The sequence below is a fragment of the Triturus cristatus genome, chromosome 2_2, assembly GCF_964204655.1.
Source record: "Triturus cristatus chromosome 2_2, aTriCri1.1, whole genome shotgun sequence".
NCBI lineage: Eukaryota > Metazoa > Chordata > Amphibia > Caudata > Salamandridae > Triturus > Triturus cristatus.
In genome coordinates this window covers 1115995250-1116014892 of record NC_140582.1, presented here as the reverse complement: position 1 = coordinate 1116014892, position 19643 = coordinate 1115995250, and positions in this window count along the sequence as shown.

The window sequence follows — 19643 nt, the reverse complement described above, 5'->3', positions numbered from 1 at the left end:
GCACAGCTCCACTGTGCCTCATGACGAGCTGGGCTCGTGACGAGCACAGCGCCGCGGCCACCGCCCCGCCGCCCCCGTGCCGCAGGGGAATTACCCCTGCGGCAAAGGGGTTAATTTACTAGTCAGTCCCTAGTACAGTGCACTGTGTGTGCCCAGGGCCTGTAAATCAAATGCTGCTCGTGGGCCTGCAACACTGATTGTGCCACCCACCTAAGCAGACTGTAAATGTAACTCAGGCCTGCCATTGCAGAGCCTGTGTGCAGTCTGGTACTGCCATGTTGACCTGGCAAGTGCACCCACTTGCCAAGCCCTAACTTTCCCTTTTCTTACATGTTCTTCACCCCATAAGTAGGCCCAAGGTACCCCTGTGGGCAAGGTGTAGTGTATGTGAAAGGTACGACATACCCTGGGTATGTGGCGGGTCCTGATAGTGAAATATTGCCAATTTAGTTTTTTATTATTGGAAGGTTATCTGTCCCCATAGAATAGAATGGGGAGTTTGCTTATAACATCTTATGAACATTACTGCCCATGGGAACCAGATGGGAAAATAAAGTTTGGTATGCATGAACTCAAAATGTTAAGATGCATCTTTTGGTGAGGGTGATTTTTATTAGGCCTGGGTGTAGTTTGTGCAGTTTTGCTAAGCGGAATTCTGCGTAGTTACAAAAAAACTCTGTGAAGTTCCGCGAGTGGCGGAGTACCGTGCTAACTGCAGTTTGTGCTGGTATTCCTGCCACTTGGGTAGAAATTCTACCCGAGCAGCAGCTCGCGGTCGGGAACTTACCGTTCGCAATCGCGAACTTACCATTCGCGATCGTGAGCGGGGAAAAAACTACGCTGCACATCGCGAAGCAGAGTTTTCTGCACACCGCGAACTCAGTGGATTGCAGAGTGCAGAAAATTCTGCAAACTCCGCGAACGGAATGAAGCTCACCGTCCAGGCCTGATTATTATATTCTGGGTTTTAAAATACCCCTTTTAGAAAGTAGATATTTTCTTGACTAACAATCTAGTGTGCCTCAGCTAGGTTGTGTATTGACTGTCTGGCTTTGGAGTGGCAGGGACTGGGGATGTGCATTCTGTTCAGACAGCCACTTAGGGGTTAAGGTGTGTTCTGCCTTTCCAATGTGTGTCAGGGCTCCGCTGAAAAGACCTGGGCTGCAATCAGAGTAGGTGGGGAGATTTCTTTCACACCTGAATGGTCCTGGTCTGCCAAGGACTATGCTATCTCCACCTCCTGGCCAGGAAGCTGCACCCAAGAGGACAGAACTGGTTTGGCTGGGCAAAGAGCTTCTCTGCCAGAGAGAACAAAGGATTTTACTTTATCCAAAGAGGGGCCCATACTCCAGACTTTTAGATCACTTCTGGGAATTAAGAAGAACCTTTGTCAAGGAGAAGAGCTTGAGAAACTGAGGGGAAATACTGCCCCTGTGCTGGTTGCTGTCTGGGATTGACCTGCAGTGGCTACTTTCTGCCTAGAAAAGGGAAAAAGTCTGTGCTGCTTTGTTGTGTTCCCTGCTTGAGGAAGATCTCCAAGGCCTTGAAGAAGAGCGTGCCTCCTGTTCAAAAGTCTCAGGGACACAAAGACTTTGCACCCAGCTCCCCTGAACTTCATTGCTGGGAGTTCTGATCTGCCAAGAGGTGCCTGTCGCAGTTCTGGGCCTCCCGAGGTTGTTCTGGCTGTTGGGAGCTGTAAAAGCACTGTAACAGCAAGAAGTGTGATGCATCGGCATCTGTTTCTGACACATCACCAAAAAAATATCACAGCACCTGCTTGAGGTTCGAGAAATTGCCCCATGCCGCATCGAGTAAACTGGTCTCTGAAGTCCGAGATCACTGCACCGATACTGACGCAAGCCCCGCTGTGTGGCTGCAAGAATCCATGCATCATCCTGGATTGTCACATCACATCAAGGCGCCAGGTCTGTCCCACCATTGGGGGGAAGGCAGTAAGAAACTGACGCATCACCTCCCCAATCAGTAAGAAACAGACGCATCACCTTCTCTCCGGTAAGGAACAAACCCATCACCTTCCCCGGAGCAAGGAACCGATGCATCACCTTTCCTGAGTGTAAGGAAATGACTCATCACCTTCCCTGCGACCCTTTTTGTTTGTGTGCATGACGCATCCAAGGGGGTGAGCAGGGGTTATTTTATAAGTGTATCTCCCTAACTCTGACTAAAAGTAAGGGTCCCTTTTTGGACAAAGGTACCTAACCTCTGCCAACTAGAGACCCCCATTTCTAACACTGGTGGTCAGTGGTGAAGATCTGGACTTGTATTTGTGTCTCAGTGTACACTACTAGTATAGTACAGCAGTATAGTGCAGACCATTACACGAACACATACAATTGGGGGAACATTTTCTTTGGAATTTATTGCAACTTGAGAACTGACAATTTTCACTATGAGTAAACCAGTATCACTTGCATCTGTGGATATTGAATTTAAAGAGGAAAGGGTTGAAACCTTAACTGTGCCACAATTGAAAGCTGCCTGCAAAACATTTAAAATCTCAGTAAGAGGCCTCACCAGAAAGAAGGATTATCATAAGGAGCTAAGGGTCTGGTTGGCATTATGGAATGCCAGTGAGCATACAGAGGAGCCTATGGTAGAGAGAGAGAATTTAGATTGGCAGCAGGATGGGCTATTGGGCCTGCTAGAAGGGAAGTTACTCTCCAGGGGGGGCAGCAGTGTGTCTTCAAAGGGCCTGCCTCCAGAGGAATTGGAGGACAGGGAGAGTAGCAGAGTGCATGAGTTGGAGCTTACAAAGCTCAGGCTGGGGAAGGAGTGTGTGACATGTAGAGTAAGAAAATTGAGTTGTGGAGCCACTTTCTAGCTGAGGGGAGGGAAGCGTTTCTAGCATTGCCCAATGAGGATCAGATGTCTTATGCCCCCATGAAGGAAGCCTTAGTAAGGAGTTATGGGTTGACCCCAGAGCTATACAGGCAGAAGTTGAGGGCCTGTAAGAAGCTGGAGTCAAGCACTTGTGTGGAATATGTGTCCTATTTTTGCATAGCACTGGATGGATGGGTGAAGGGTAGCCAGGTGAATGATTTTCAGGGTCTCTATGATTCGGTTGCATGGGAGTACTTGTCAGATAATTGTTTTCCAGAGCTACACCAGCAGACCTCAGACCTCAAGAAGCTTGCTGTGGAGGCGGACCGCTGGGTCAGTACCAGGGTGCAAAAAGGTTGTTTGGAAGACTCCACCAAAGGTGGGCAGGGTCCCCAGCAGAACAGCAGGGGGGGCAAGGGTAAACAGATGGAGTTTGAGAAAGGGCCCCAAAGTAATTCCCAAGGGAAAGGTTCCCAGCCTCCCACTAAAAAGAAGCAATGGGTCCCTACAGGAAAAGCCTGCTCAGAAGGGTCCCAGGGCATGTTATAGTGCTGGTCAGGTGGGTCACTTCCAGGGGGAACCTAGGTGTCCCCAAAAGTTTACCCTGGAAAATGGATAGTGTAGCCTTGGTGGAGGAGTTGGGTGCCCCAAAGGGGTTCGGAGTCTGCAGAAATTACCCTGGTCTGTTAGGAGACGGTGTGATGGTCCCAAGAGGTCATCTGCCTGATAACACTAAAAAATACAGGCAGTGGGTGACCAATAATGGCCACAGTGTAGAAGCTCTGAGAGATACTGGAGCCAGTATGACAGCTGTCAGTTGTCTGTTAGTGTCTGAGGAACAGGTGGTCCCCAACACATTCTACCCAGTAGTTGCATCTGACAACTCTGAGTGCCTCTGCAAAGTGGCACAGGTTCCCTTTGAGTGGGGGAGGGGTTCTCAGGTACCTTGAGAGTAGCTGTGAGGCCAGCCATGCCTGTCTGCTAGGCAATGATTTGGAGTGCTCCCCTTGGGAAAATGTGGCTCGGAAGTCACACTTGGAAATGTTAGGTCTGCCGGAGAGGGCTTGTGTGACCACTCGGTCTATGGCAGCCAGTAAGGGCAATCAAGAGGACCTGGAGCCTGAAACAGTGACCCAGGTGCCTACCAGAAAGGGAAGAGGCAGGGGGCATTGGAAACTGGACCCCGTAGTTCCCACGGTCCAGGAGGAAGCAAACCTGGAGGATTATGCCCTAGAACCTACAGGGGAGCAAGTGGCCGAAGAGGGGGGACTGCCTGAGATCACCCAGTTGCAGCAGGAAGGGGGCCCCTCCAGGGAGGAATTGTGCCAGGATCAGCAGAAATGCCCTTATCTTGTTGGTTTGAGGCAGCAGGCTGACAACCAGGCAGGATATGATCAGTCTGGATCACATTGGATTTACTGGGAGAACGGTCTCATATATAGCGAGCCTAAGGTTGTTGAGCCTGGTTCAGCCCATGTGTTGGTGGTACACCAGCACTTCAGAGCCTTTCTACTGGGTCTGGCTCATGTCGTGCCTCTTGCAGTACATTTGGAGCAAGACAAGACCTTTGAAAGCTTGTCACCCACTTTTACTGGCACCAAATGCTTAAGAGTCCTGATACTCATTGTAGCTCTTGCCAGACTTGCCAGGCAAGTGGTAAGAGTGGGAGGATGTGTAAGGCTCCTCTTCAACCTTTCCCTGTTGTCAGCGCCCCCTTTGAGAGGGTGAGTATTGACATTGTGGGGCCTCTGGATCCCAAGACAGCCATGGGCAGCAGGTTTATCCTGGTCTTGGTGAACCATGCCACCCGGTACCCGGAAACCATCCCTCTTCGGACTGTGATGGCCCCCGTGGTGGGTCGTGCCTTGATGGGGATTTTCTCCTGTGTGGGGTTCCCCAGAGAGGTAGTGTCAGACCGTGATACCAACTTCATATCTAAGTATATGAAGTCCCTGTCACAGGAGTGCGATGTTACCTACAAGATCACCACTACTAACCAACCCCAAGGTAATGAGTTGGTTGAGAGTTTCAACCGGACCCTGAAGGGCATGATTATGGGTCTTGGTGAACCCATGAGGCGTAAATGGGACGTCCTCTTACCATGCCTGTTGTTTTCTTACAGGGAGGTTCCACGGAAGTCCTTAGGGTTCAGTTCCTTTGAGCTCCTGTATGGGCATCCTGTAAGAGGATCTCTGAATCTGGTCAAAGAAGGCTGGGAGAAGGCTCCAAGTAAACCTCTGCAGGATGTATATAGCTACATGCTGGTCCTCAGGAACCAGACTAAGCGCTTCAGACAACTCGCTCAGGCGAATCTGGAAGCCAGCCAGGAAGAGATGAAACAGTGGTATGATCGGAGTACCACTCTGATCAAGGTTCAGCCTGGCCAGAAAGTGTGGGTCACGGCCCCAGTGGAGCCTTGGGTGCTCCATGATAAGTGGACTGGGCCATTTGAGGTGGTGCAGCGCAAAAGTAACGTCACCTAGCTGGTGGACTTCCAGTCTGCATGTGAACCGCCTTAAGCCCTATTTAGAGAGGTCTGAAGTGGGCATGCTCCTGCCAACAGGTGCTGGAATAGAAGAGGAGTCTGAGCATCTTCCTGACCTTCTCTCTACTAAGGAGCATGATGGGTCAGTGGACAGTGTAACCCTCTCCCTCGCCTTGACTCCTGAACTTTAGAGTGACTGCCGCTAATTGTTGGGAGAGCTTGCTGCTCTGTTCTTCCTGACCCCTGGTCTCACTCAGTGATGTGTCCATGATGTTGATACAGGGGACAGTCCTCCTGTGAAGCACAAGATTTACAGAGTGACTGACAGGGTCAAGGCTTACATCAAATAGGAGGTTTCTAAGATGTTAGGGCTTAGGGTGATTGAGCCCTCAAACAGCCATTGGGCCAGCCCAGTGTTCTTGGTCTCAAAGGCTGCCGCACCCAGTGCCACACCAGAGCTTCGGTTCTGTGTGGACTATTGAGGGCTCAAGTCACTCACCAGGTCTGATGCACAACCCATCCTTAGAGCTGATGAACTCATCAGTCGGTTGGGAGCTGCCAAGTACCTCAGTATGTTTGACTTTACTTCTGGGTACTTACAGATTGCCTCAACTGATGAGGCCAAGGAGAGGTCAGCATTTTCAACAGCAGAGGGGCATTACTAATTCTGGGTGGTGCCTTTTGGGTTGAAGAATGCCCCTGCCACCTTTCAGAGGTTGGTCAACCAGGTGTTGGCCGGAATGGAGGATTTCAGTGTCGCCTACCTGGATGACATCGTAGTGTTCAGTGCCATTTGGGAGAAACATCTGCACCACCTCTGTGAAGTGCTGAAGGCTCTGCAGAGGGCAGGCCTCACAATCAAGCCAAGCAAGTGCCAGATCGGGCAGGGTTAGGTGGTGTACTTGGGATGCCAGGTAGGGAGCGGTCAGCCGGCGCCCCTACAACCCAAGATTGATGCCATTCTGGCTTGGGAACTCCCCAAGACCTAGACAGAGATATTACTGTATTAAGAGAGGGGCTCAGACCCCAGACTTTTAGATCACTTCTGGGATTCAAGTGGAACCTTTCCCAAGGAGAAGAGCTGGAGAAACTGAGGGGGAATACTGCCCCTGAGCGGTTTGGGGTTGGCCTGCAGTGGCTCCTTTCTGCCAAGGAAAAAGAAAAAAACTTTGCTGTTTTGCTGTATTCCCTGCTTGAGGAAGATCTCCAAGTGCTTGAAGAAGAGCTTGCCTCCTGTTCTGAGGTCCCAGGGACACAAAGATTCACCCCAGCTCCCCTGACCTTCCTTGCTGGGAGTTCTGACCTGCCAAGAGGTGCCTGTGGCTCTTCTGGGCCTTTAGAGGTTGTTCTAGCTGTTGGGAGCTAGAAAAGCGAGTCAACAACGAGAAGCGTGATGCATCCGCACCCGTTTCCAATGAATGGCCAAAGAAATCGTCACAGCACCTGCCTTCGTCACGAGAAATCGCCGCTACGCTGCATAGAGTGCACCGTTCTCTGAAATCCGAGATCACCACACCGATTCCGACGCATGCACCGCTGTGCGGCTGCAGGAACCCATGCATCGTCCCAGATCATCGCATCGCATAGAGGCGCCAGGTCAGTCGCTTCGTTGAGGGAATGCAATAAAAAACCAATGGATCACCTTGCCACGCAGTAAGAAACCGATGCATCACCTGCTCTCCAGTAAGGAACCAATCCATCACCTCCCCTGCACAGCAGTAAGGAACCAACGCATTACCTTTCCTGAGTGTAAGGAGCCGATACATCACCTTCCCTGTGACCCTTTTTGTTTGTGTGTGCGATGCATCCTAGGTAATTTGTGTGAAAAGTGTTGCATCTGCAATTTGCTTTGAACTGAACTATTTCTACCATTTAAAGGTCATATTTTTGTTACTGTGTTGGGGATTTTAGTAGTTTTGGTCTTGTTTGGTTTAGATAAAGATTACTTATTTTTCTAAACTGGTATGGTGTCCATTTGTAGTGTTTTCACTGTATTACTGTATGTGATCACAAATGCTTTACACACTGCCTCTGAGATAAGCCTGTCTGCTGGTGCCAAGCTACCAAGGGGTAAGCAGGGGTTATTTTAGGAGTGTATCCCCCTTACCCTGACTAGAACCAAGGGTCCCTATTTGGAAAAAGGTACCTACATCTGCCAACTAGAGACCTCCATTTCTAACATTTACCCACAGATGTAGGCTGTGAAACCAGTCTCAGGCCTGCACCGCAGAGCCTGTGTGTGCGGTTTTACTGCCAATTTCAAGCTGGAATTTAAAACTACTTGTTAAGTTTGAAACTCTGCTTCTATTACATGTAAGGCACCCCTAAGGTAGGCCCTATGGGCAGGGTGCTGGTATGTTTTGCATGTCCTGGAAGTGACAAACAGACTATTTAGGGGCATATTATCAAGACAGGCGATAAAATTATCACCGCTTTAGCGGCAGAAAACTGCCGCTAAAACGGCAATAATAGGCTTGATAATATGCTCTATGGAATTCCAATTGAAGCTTAGGTTAGATGTCCTTCACATTTTATGCTATTTTAGAAATGACACTTTTAGAAAATGGACATTTTTCTGTGCTTATAACTCTGTGTGCTTTGCAGTCTGTCTCCAATACATGTCTGGGCTGGGAGACAGCTACAATTTGTGCATTCCCTGAAGCAAGCCACAATACAGGAATGATAGGTGAGTTTGACCTCCCATTTACATACATCTGCATTCTGATGGCCAAGCCTGGGCAGGATGGAAGCGAGGGGCTAACACTTAACTTGAAACGCAGTGCCCTGTCCCCACATAAAGGATTGATTATCCCCCACAGATAGCCTGGCAAACAGAACTGGATTGAAAGGGACGTGTGTGCACTTCAGAGAGTTATCCCCACATCAAAGGCACTTTTTGGTGTGATTACTGGGTCTCAGACCCACTATACTCAGGCACTACTTGACGTGTAGCAGAAGCTCTGCCAGAAGATCTGCTGCGCTGCTTAAAGGATTCAACTGGACTGCTGATCTGGAAGGCCTGCTTTTTTGTTTGTTGTCCTGCTGCCTGCTGCTTTATGACTCTGCTTAAGGAGAGCTGGACTCTCCCTTCACTCCGGGGCTCCCCAAGGACTTGTTGGCTTCCCTCAGGGATATCAAAGTCTCTACTCCTGCTGCTGTGTTTGGCTCACTGGAGGTGCCTCAGATACTTGCAACATCTAGTCTGATGCATCTCCTGCCTGCGTGTAGCAAAACTGGCGCATTGACCAGGTTGCGTGAATAAAATTGGTGCTTTGCATCGGAACCAGCACTTTGTCTCCGGAGATCAATGCATCGGACAGCATATCGCCACCTCTGCAGCTTGGTGGGATAGGCGCATCCTCTCGACTGCATGGCAGAATCCAGTGCATCGCTCTATGACTCTCGACTCCGGCTTCGGTCTTTGCAACTGATCCATCACCTTCATTATGTGGAGAAGACTGACACTTTCTGCACCTGTGGGTCTCAACATCACTGCTTACGAACAGGAAAGGTACTTTATTGACTGGGGCCTGCCTGGGTATTGTAGACAGCTTGCGCTTCATTGTGATCAGTTCGAACTTTGATTTTGCCCCAGCCCAGCGCAGCCTAAAGTAATCTTTTTAGTGTGACTTGTTTCTAAACGCTTTACAGCATTTATTACTTTGAAATGTAATATCTTAACGTCTATACATTGGATTTTTTGCATTTTGGTTTAGTTTTGTTTAGAATATAATATTCTATTTTGCCAAACCTGTGTGGAGCCTTTTTGTGGTGTATTCATTGTGTTACTGTGTGTGTGTGGCAGAAATACTTTACACATTGTCACATTAGATACTGACTGTTCTGTGCCAAGCTACCACAAGGTGAGCCGGGATATCTTTTAGTGTGTATCTAACTTACCCTGACTAGAGTGGTGGTTTCTGCCTGGCTTGGGTGCATACCTGAGCCAACAGGAATCTCATTTCTAACAGCCATCTAAACAAACACTTATGAACTGAAAACAATTAATTATCAAGGCCTGAAAACATCTACCCACTGTATCTGATGGGCTGTAATCAACTTCGCAATAGCAAATAATACAATGCAATGATCGTCAAGGCCTGGAAACATCTGCCCACTGTATCTGCGAGGCACTAATCAACTTTGCAATAGCAAATAATGCAGTGCACATGATCATCAAGCCCTGGAAACATCTGCCCACTGCATCTGCTGTGCACTAACCAACTTTGCAATAACAAATAATACAGTGCAGTATGTGATCTTTATTTCACATTATGGACGTTGAGGTCATTCAAGGTTTTATTCGGATGTACGACATGGCCTTAGATTTTTCATTCACATTGATCCTTAAATGTGCACTAAACTACTAATGTTATAAATTGTGCAATTTCATTAAGTACTGCAAAAGTCAGAGAAGTGTTTTATAAAGCAGTGATACAATACCGCAACTTTATTGTCCCTCTCTTTTAAGGTCTATCAGGAAAAACAGAATGTACAATATTTGATTATGCTATTAAGTGGAAATAATTGAATAGAATTATATTCTAAAAACAATAATATGTTTCTTGAATTCTGTTTATTTTATTCAATTTCCAAAATGTAAACCGAAGAAATAATTGAATTAATAAAAATGTGGACTTCGTAATAGTTTCTGAACTCATGCAGTGGTATTGCTGTAAAAATATACTTTAGCACAACGCAATGACCTTGGGATATGCAATCATACATCAAGCTAATATCATTAGCGCAGCACTTTTCATAAGCCAGCTTCATTAACTGCAGAAACTATGAATCTTTACTAATGAAATGGGTAAACAAAAGTGTTGCAGTGATTACATTATTAACTATCAAAGTGAATATTAAAGAGGTTCAACGTGCTCACTGTACATTACTGTATTGCAGTTCATCCCTTACTTAATTGGGTGCAGATTTTTTGTTGCAAGTATTTGTAAGAGTTTAGGGGCATATCAACAAGCAGCCAGCGATAATGGTCTTAGCGTGAGGAATTTTATCGCCGGCTATCTCAGATAATTATCGCCATGTTAGCGCTGGATTAACAACGCATAGCGCAATGGCGATAATTATTTCAGTGATAACGATGTTTTCCATGGAACATCGCTGGTTTTCCAGGGATGTTCCATGGAAAACGGCGATATCCTTGGTGATAGGGCCTGTGGTCTTAGCCACCCAATCCACCCCCCATGTTAGGTATGCCTTAGTCAGGAATTTAACAGACGTTAAATTCCTGCGTTAAGGCATACTTAATGCGATTTTAAATATCGCTCACCCTTGTTGTTAATATGAGGTAGCTGGGTTAGCGATATTTACCCAAGGGAGTCTGGTCAGGCACGCCTCCTTTGCATCTCATTAGCGATGCGATGGGAGGCATGCTGAAAAGGGGCGCTAATGCAAGGAAACACACGCTAGCGTGTCCTTGTTGAAAATGCGATAATATTATCGCCGCACATTGTTAATATGCCCCTTTGTACCTATTTTCTGAAAGCGATAACCAGATAGCAGTTCACACACCAAAACAAAACTTTTTAATGTTTTTAACGAGGGGCATAAGGAGTGCTCTTGGGGGAATCAATGGATGCCACTCCTATTAATGGGTGTTTTGCCCCCATTAATGGGTGCTTAGGCAGTATTTATACCATGGGCAAAGCTATCATATGCCAAAGCATATGCCTACTTTAGGACACCACTTTCCCCATCTACCTGTGCCATCAATCTTAGAAACAGATTTACCAACATGTTCCACAAACTGTGCACACATTTTTTTTTGTTACTTACTTTCTAACTCAAAACTCATTTTGTGCTGGAAATTGCCTACATTTAATTGCCTAAAAGTACTGGAAAGTAGCGTGAAGGACTGCTATATGCTACTTAGCGTCAAGCGAGTGTTAAATGGGCACGCCCATATAATCGCCCATGCTTATGGAAGCAAAACGCTATCTACCAAAAATTTGAGACAGGGTTTTGCACAAAAAAGAAAGGCATTTGAAAACAGGTGTTAAAAGCAGGAATGGTTTCATTTCTCCTTTCTTTTCTAATATTTAAGCCTGGGCGGAGTTTGCAAAGCGGTAAAAAAACTCTGCAACACTACGTGGAGTTCCACGAGCATGCAGAGTTGCCTGTTCCACATGCTCACGCATGCTCGCGAGACGTTTCTGACATTCGGCAAAATTGATTGCATGTTCGGGGGGAAATATCACGCAAACTTCACCACTCAGTCTTGTTTTTCTATTCTGAATGGTTTTGGAACCTGTTTTTCTTCCCGCTCCAATCTTTTCAATCCTTTATTTCTGACACTATTTTTCTGATCTTTTTAATTCATTATCTCTCACTCTCTCTCCCTAAGTGTATATTTTGCATTTTATTTCTACTTTTACTGTGTTTTTGTACTGTTTTTCTATTACTTGCTCTTTATTTATTTTTTTCTTTCCTACTTCTTCTTCTGAATTTATTTTTTACTTATACATTTTCTTCTCTGGCCATGCTGCCCCAGAACCATGGCTAAATCTAGCAAGAAGGGGAAGGCCAAGGCTAGTGCGGTCAAGAGCCGCCTTCCTTGCGGAAGATGACGCCCAGAAGGGTTGCAGCTTTGGGTCCTGTTCTCAGAGGTGGAGGTGGCCGCCCTTGTTTTTCTTTTACAGAGCCACCTCCCCTCAACCTTGGCAGCATGCGGCAGGCCTGGCTCAGGCTACACCACTCAGGAGCGTCACTGCCAGTAGGCGAAGGTGTGCCGAGCAGTGTTTCGCCACTCTGAGGTCCAGCGCACCCACAACCAGCTGACTCACCGGTGGCCCGACATCTTGGACCAAGAGCAGGACCTGCTGGACCTGCTAGGTGTTGTGGTCGTGGGGCTTGGTGAGTAGCTAATTATAGTAGTATTGTGTGTCTGTTATTACGAATATATTTTTTTTCCTAAATAGCAAGAAAGCTGCTGCTTACATGCTGGTAAGTTTCGTCTTATATTATGTGATTCTTGTTATTCTTCTAGACACTAGACAGGTGCTCAGCGTGTCTAAACTTATTTGCTTGTAACTTTGTGTTTGCTTGTGCTGATTATGTAAGAGAGTTTAGAGAACTTAAGTTAGGTAATGCTAGAGAGACTCTTTTCCTTTGTCCTGTCACTAAGATAGTGGTGGTAGGTAGGTAGTTTAGTTACTTAGTATTAGTTGGTAATTATTTAGTGGTCTGTGGCGTGATGCCTCCTCCGTCATGTGCTGCTGGCTCCAGTCCTTAGTTGAACCTTTTCTAGTTTATTAGTGAGTGAGTAATATAGCAACTCATCAGAACATCAGCAGCATCTATACAACAATTTGGTGTATGCAATATGCATGCTTCCATCTATGCATTCTTGAGGACTAAAATAAATGGAAATGCAGACTTAGTCAACAATTGGCCATTTAAAGGGGGTTGATTCATTGATGATTTTGAATGAGATTAAAACTTAGAAGAAGCAAATATATTTTTTTGCACAATCACTCAGGCACTAATCCTGTACTCAACCATTTACTCAGGCAGTACCCATGCACTCATCCATTCTCTCAGGCACAACTCATGCACTAATGGAATAACCCAGGTATTACCCTTGCACTTATCCTTTCAGTCAAGCACTACCCATGCACTCATCCAATCATCCCGGCAGTACCTCTGCACTCATGCAATCAGTCAGGCACTATTTTTGTATTCAACCATTCACACAGGCATTACCCATGCAATCATCATTCTCTCAGGCACTATTCATTCATTCATGTAATGACCCATGCATTACCCTTGCACTGATCCTTTCACTCACGCACTACCCATGCACTCATCTAAGCACCCAGGTATTATCCTTGCATTCATGAAGTCACTCAGGTACTACACATGCAGTCATCCATTCACCCAGACAGTACTCCTGCACTCATGCAATCACCCAGGTACTACCCATGCACTCATGCAATCACTCAGGCACTACTCGTGCACTCAACCATTCACTCGGGCACTTCCCATGCACTCATATTTTCTCTTAGGCACGAGGCATGTACTCATCCTATGACCCAGGCATTAGGCATGCACTTAACCTTTCACAGATGCACTACCAATGCACTCATCCATTCTGTCAAGCACAACTCATGCACTTATGCAATAACCCAAGGCATTATAATTGCAGTTATCCTTTCAGTCAAGCACTACCCGTGCACTCATACAGTCACCCAGGCAGTACCTCTGCACTCATGCAATCACTCAAGCACTATTCTTCTACTCAACCATTCAGTCAGGTACTACCCATGCACTCATTCAATGACCCAGACATTACCCTTGCACTCATCCTTTCACGCAGGCACTACCCATGCACTCATCCAATCATCCTGGCACTCCACCTGCACTCATACAATCACCCAGGCACTAACCATGCACTCATGCAATCACTCAGGTACTATTCTTGTACTCAACCAATGACTCAGGCACTACCAATGCACTCATTCATTATCTCAGGCAAAAACCATTCACTAACGCAATAACCAATGCATTACCGTTGCACGTCAGGCACTAACCATGCACTCATCCAATCATTCAGGCAGTACCTCTGCACTCATGCAATCACTCAGACACTATGCTTCTACTCAACCATTCCATCAGGCACTACCCATGCACTCATCCAGTCTCTCAGGCACTACTGATGCACTCAGCTAAAGACTCAGGCACTACCCTTGCACTGATCCTTTAACAAATACATTACCCATGCACTAATGTAAGCATCCAGGCATTACCCTTGCACTCCTGAAGTCAGTCAGCCACTGCACATGTAGTCATCCAATCACTCAGTCAGAACCCATGCACTCATGCAATCACCCACACACCAGCAATGCACTCATGCAATCACTCAGGTACTACTCTTGCACTCAACATTCACTCAGGCACTACCCATGTACTCATCTTCTCTCTTAGGCACTACCCATGCACTCATCCAATGACCCAAGTATTGCCCTTGCACGCATCCTTTCACGCAGGCACAATCCAAGCACACATACAATCACACAGGCACTACACCTGCACTGGTACAATCACCCAGGCACAACCCATGCACTTATACAATCACTGGGGCACTATTCTTGTACTCAAACATTCACTCAGGCATTACCCATGCATTCATTCATTCTCTCAGGCACAACCCATGCACTAATGCAATAACCCAGGCATTACCAGTGTACTTATCCTCTCAGTCTAGCACTACCCATGCACCCATCCAGTCAGCCAGGCAGTACCTCTGCACTCATGCAATCGTGCAGGCTCTACTCTTGCACTCAACGATTCAGTCAGGCACTACCCATGCACTCATCTTTTCTCTTAGGCACTACACATGCACTCATCCTATGACCCAGGCATTAACATTGCACTGATCATTTCACACATGTTCTACCCATGCACTCATCCAATCACCCAGGCACTACACATACACTCATAATATCACCCAGGCACTACTCATGCACTCATGCAATTACTCAGGCACTATTCTTGTACTCAACCATTTACCCAGGCACAACCCATGCACTAATGTAATAACCGAGGACTTACCCTTGCAATTATCCCTTCAGTCAAGCACTACCCAAGCACTCATCCAGTCACCCAGGCAGTACCTCTGCATTCATGCAATCACTCAGGCACTATATTTCTAGGTGTTTCTTCATTGAAGAAGAGCCACTCAAATATTTTTTTTCGGATCTTCTGGAGATTACTTTGTGACAGATGCTGCAGGTCCTCTTTCGAGCATTAACTTTCTTCTCTCCCTCTGGCACAGTGAAAAACAACCCACACAATGCTTTCTTTGCACTTGTTGACTTGGTCTTCCACAGCATCCATCTCCTCCTGCTGCTCCTCTTCAGGAAAAGCTGATGGCATTTTTGAATGGAAAAATGTTGGAACACCAAAGAAAATAAAGAATTTCCAGGCCTACTAAATTTTTTTTTCAAGGAGACACACCCAAAATGAAAGGACTAGAACAGGTGGTGGTTCCACCCTCTAGGAGAATGAAAAGCTTTTTATGGGACGCGAACCCATTGCATATACGTCGCAAACCCGTAAAATGTAGTACATTTAATATAAAAGTATACATTTATATTAGCATATTGTGTTTGGAACTATTTTAATGGAAAGTCTTTAAGCAAAATAGATATTTAAACTTGTAACATTGATGTTTCATACTTTTTAAAATGACGCCGGAGTCGCGACCCCTACGCGATCCTGGAAATACGTGCCGGCAGGGTTCGCGACTCCTACGTGACTGGTATGCGATGATGCCACGTACATAAAAATGGGTTTTAAACATCTTATAAATATTTTACAACTACATTAATACTAATTTTTGGGGTTGAATAATAAACCCCTTTGTTTAAAAAATATATTATTTCAGTGTAAGTACTTATTTTAGACTTACATTTGTGTAGCGGATTCGCGCACCAAATGCGTTGATCCGTGACATGAGCGCAATACTATTGCATCCTCAAAAATCTGTTAAAAACATTTCAAAACAAAGTTATATCTTCTATACTACTATTTTTTGCACTCAGTAATAAACCTCTTTGTGAAAAAAATATATTAATTCATTCTAAATAGGTATTTTAGACTGATATTCGTATAACAGATCCGCGCACCAACTGCATAGGTTCGCGATTGGTGTGCAACCCTTAACAAAAAAAAAAATATTTACTATAATGAGAGAACAAAACATCTTTTACACTAATACAGCAATTCGTACAAAATTTAGTTTAGCAAAGAACAGTAATAAAAAATGTCCCTAAAATAGTAGATACATTTTTTTTCTATTCATAATTCTGTCATATCATATCACACTGTTCAAAATTAGGAACAATATTACAAATTCATAAAAATCGTAATTATTCAAATAAATAACACTAAATCTCTTGATTCAGCTATGTTATATATATTTTAAAATAGTGATTATAATTATTTTTTACGTTTTCAAAATATATATAGACAATAATCGGAAAATAGAAAAAAATTGTTACAAACATCTTTTAATAAGTACAATTGCTTAAAACACCTTAGAAATTCACTGAAAACAACAGAGGTTTCAGGGACATTATAATTAGGAATTAGTATTTGAAAAACCTTAGACATGCACTGAAAAAAATCACAGGTTTCAGGGACATTATAGTTAGGTATTAGCATTTAGAAAATCTTAGAAATTCACAGAAAAAAACTGAGGTTTCAGGGAAGGTATAGTTAGGAATTAGTATTTAAAAAACCTCAGAAATTCACTGAAAAAAATATAGGTTTCAGGGACGTTATAGTTAGACTGACATTTCACTCATACAAAACCAGAGAAATTCAGCTGTTATTGTTAGCTGAGCTAACTATAACTCACGCCCCTGCAATGCACTGCTGATGACATCACATATTACATCACTCATGACATGGTCAGTGACATCACTGATGGCAACTCAAATGACATCAGATTTTTCCCACTCAGGGCTCTTGGTTGTGCTGAAAATCAGTTCAGTGGGACCTTTTGGCAAAGGTATTCAGTCTCATGTACCCTTGCCTGACCATGGATTCCAGTCTTGCCCAGCTTGAGGATTTTTACTTCAGCAAAAGTGACATATGACCTGATTGAGAGTTTGGTGGACTGGTGGTGAATCATCTGTCTAAGTTATTACATTTACATTATATTGTATGGCACTTATAATAAGACAGGCAGGATATTCATCATGTTTTTAATTGAGTAACCGGTATGCAAAACTCTTAATCAGACTCTAAGTATGACAATATCATTATGGAACAGGGTGAGGTGGCAAGTACATCTGACCGGCGAAGGGACCCCCCCAGCTAAGAGACTTTGGCACCAATAACAATGGCTCAATGATGACATATTCTACTTTGGGGGACCCTTCTCAGCCACAGCCCTGGACTGTGGCCTGGTGGAAGATTTCAACTTCTGTAAAAGAAGTTTAAGTCAGACAGTAAAAACTTTGACCTCCACTCTATTACATTGGACCTAAAAGTTTGCCTAGGTCCGGGTCAACTAAATCTAATTGGTGCCTTACTTCTTCTTGGTGCTTTTTGTTCTAATCTTTCCTGATCTTGGTTTTTTTCTTACCTCATTATTTGTTTTACTCTATTTTTCTAAATTGGTTTAAGAACATTTTTGTGTGGTGTTCTTTACTAAAACTTTATCCGTACTGTGCCATAGCCACCAGGGGCTGTGTGGAGATTCTCTCAGAACATTGTTTTGCCTCAACTAAATTGGGTTTCTTTAGATGGGAGGGACATGCCCCTCTCAAATTAATACCATATTTCTGACAACTTAATTACAACAAAGGCAACCAAAGGAAGGCCAAATAGATGGAATACTATAAAGCAAATCATACCATTGTCATACCTAACAATGGGCAACCACCGCCTCATTACTTCACACCAAGGGAATATATACTGTTGCGGTTAAAGAAGATACAACTTTAATTAGGATGAGACCTATCACAGAACAAAGTTCATGTCTGAAGGCAATGGACTTCATCACTGGCAGATACACACTATATACAGAAAAGTAACTTTATAACATAAAAGAAACTGTCGAACAATTAATAGTTGAGACATTTTCAAAGAAACATCCATGATAGATGATACATAACTAGCACATCTTACATACAAAACATTTTTGACACAGAAATATATTGCTTGTGGCATGGGGTACTACTTGTGTTTAAGAAAGTAGTAATGAAAGGCATACAATCCTACAGCACCATTTTTCCCTCTGTTGGGATGGAAAAGTCTTATGCATGGTAATGGACTTGCACACCTGCCTAAATGCCCAACTGTACTGATTTCTGGATACCTTTTGCTGATTTTGCTGTCATAAGGAAACACGGATAATGCGTATGCGCCATGACATAGACCTATCTCACGGATTGCAGGATTTTTGGACTGGTAGGAGTGCCCAAAGCACTACCTTCACAGTGGTGAGAGCCTACTACCTTCACCAGGATTTAGGCAGCATGAGCGTGGTGGTGACAGCATACCATGTAGTGAGCAGTAGTAGTGAATAGGTCCTTTTCAACCTGTGTCACTGGAGTGACATCTACAGGTTCACTCAGTTTTAAAGTTCAGCTGCGGTGCGTTTCACTCACCCTTGGCCTACATCAGTGTGGTGTGTAGTGCTGCTCACCACAAGGTGTTGTATCTGCTGGCTGAGGGGACATCATCCAGGGACTTGAAGATCACTTGCCCTGGAGCCTGAGTACCAGCGTCTGTCTGCTTGCCAAGACCAGTGTGTCATGTAAGGAAGAAGAGAGCGTTGGAGGGAGCGAGGTCACGTGGGGAACCCTGTCGAGTGGACTTCCTCTGTGAGGTGTAAGATAATGGCTGCTTAATCAATCAGGTTGTTGCTCATATGCAGAACAAAGTCAGTAACCCTCGCATGCCAGAGGAGGGCCTCTGTGAATTGAGCCATGTGCAATGCTGTGTCGATCAGGCCATAGCCCACATATAGTGGGAAGTGGTGACCCATGTGCTGGGGGGTCAGCAGTGAACATACTGCCATGCGGTAAGGGGACCCGTAATGCCAGGATGGGCTGCTCCAAGGACTTCACCATGCCAATAGGGCCAGAGGACGTATACCGTGAGGATACATTGATCCGTTATGCCAGAGGGGGTCACTGGGAACAGCAAGTTCTATGACCTGGTCGGAGTTGTCACCAAGAGGAGTGAGGCCACTGTGGGACCCTGCTCACTTACCTGGGATGAATGATTCACACCAGGTGATTTGTATCACCACTCTCCTCATTGTGTGGGTGAACCAGGAATCAGAATCTCCGGTCGCTGCGGAGGCACCACCCCATGTGCAGACTCTCTGACTGCTAAATGCAACCTGTTTCGACGACATGCAGTTAACTCAGCTGAATCATTGAAGGGGCAAGTCAGGACCTCAGGTAGCTTCGATCCTGTGAGGTGCAGATGAGACTGAGTTCAGGCCTATGAGCCCCGGGGGAACTTGCTGCTAATTGAGGCTGCAGGGCTGGAAGACTGTTGAATACTAGTGGGGCTTACATTGGATGTTATAGATAGAGAGTAAGGAATAACCACTACAGCTAAAAGCGAGGAGGGAGTGGGACCAGGTGGATAACCAAACAAAACACTAGAGTCCTGACTTTAAGGGTACTGTCTAGTTGTTTGTGAATGTCCTATTTTTCCTATTTGGGTAGCGGTAGACAATTACTTATTGCTGCTTCTGTGTGCATTTTGATTTGTGAGCCTGGGTTGACTCCCCTTTATCCACTCCTCTCCCCACGAGAAAGCCTTGGACTGCTCA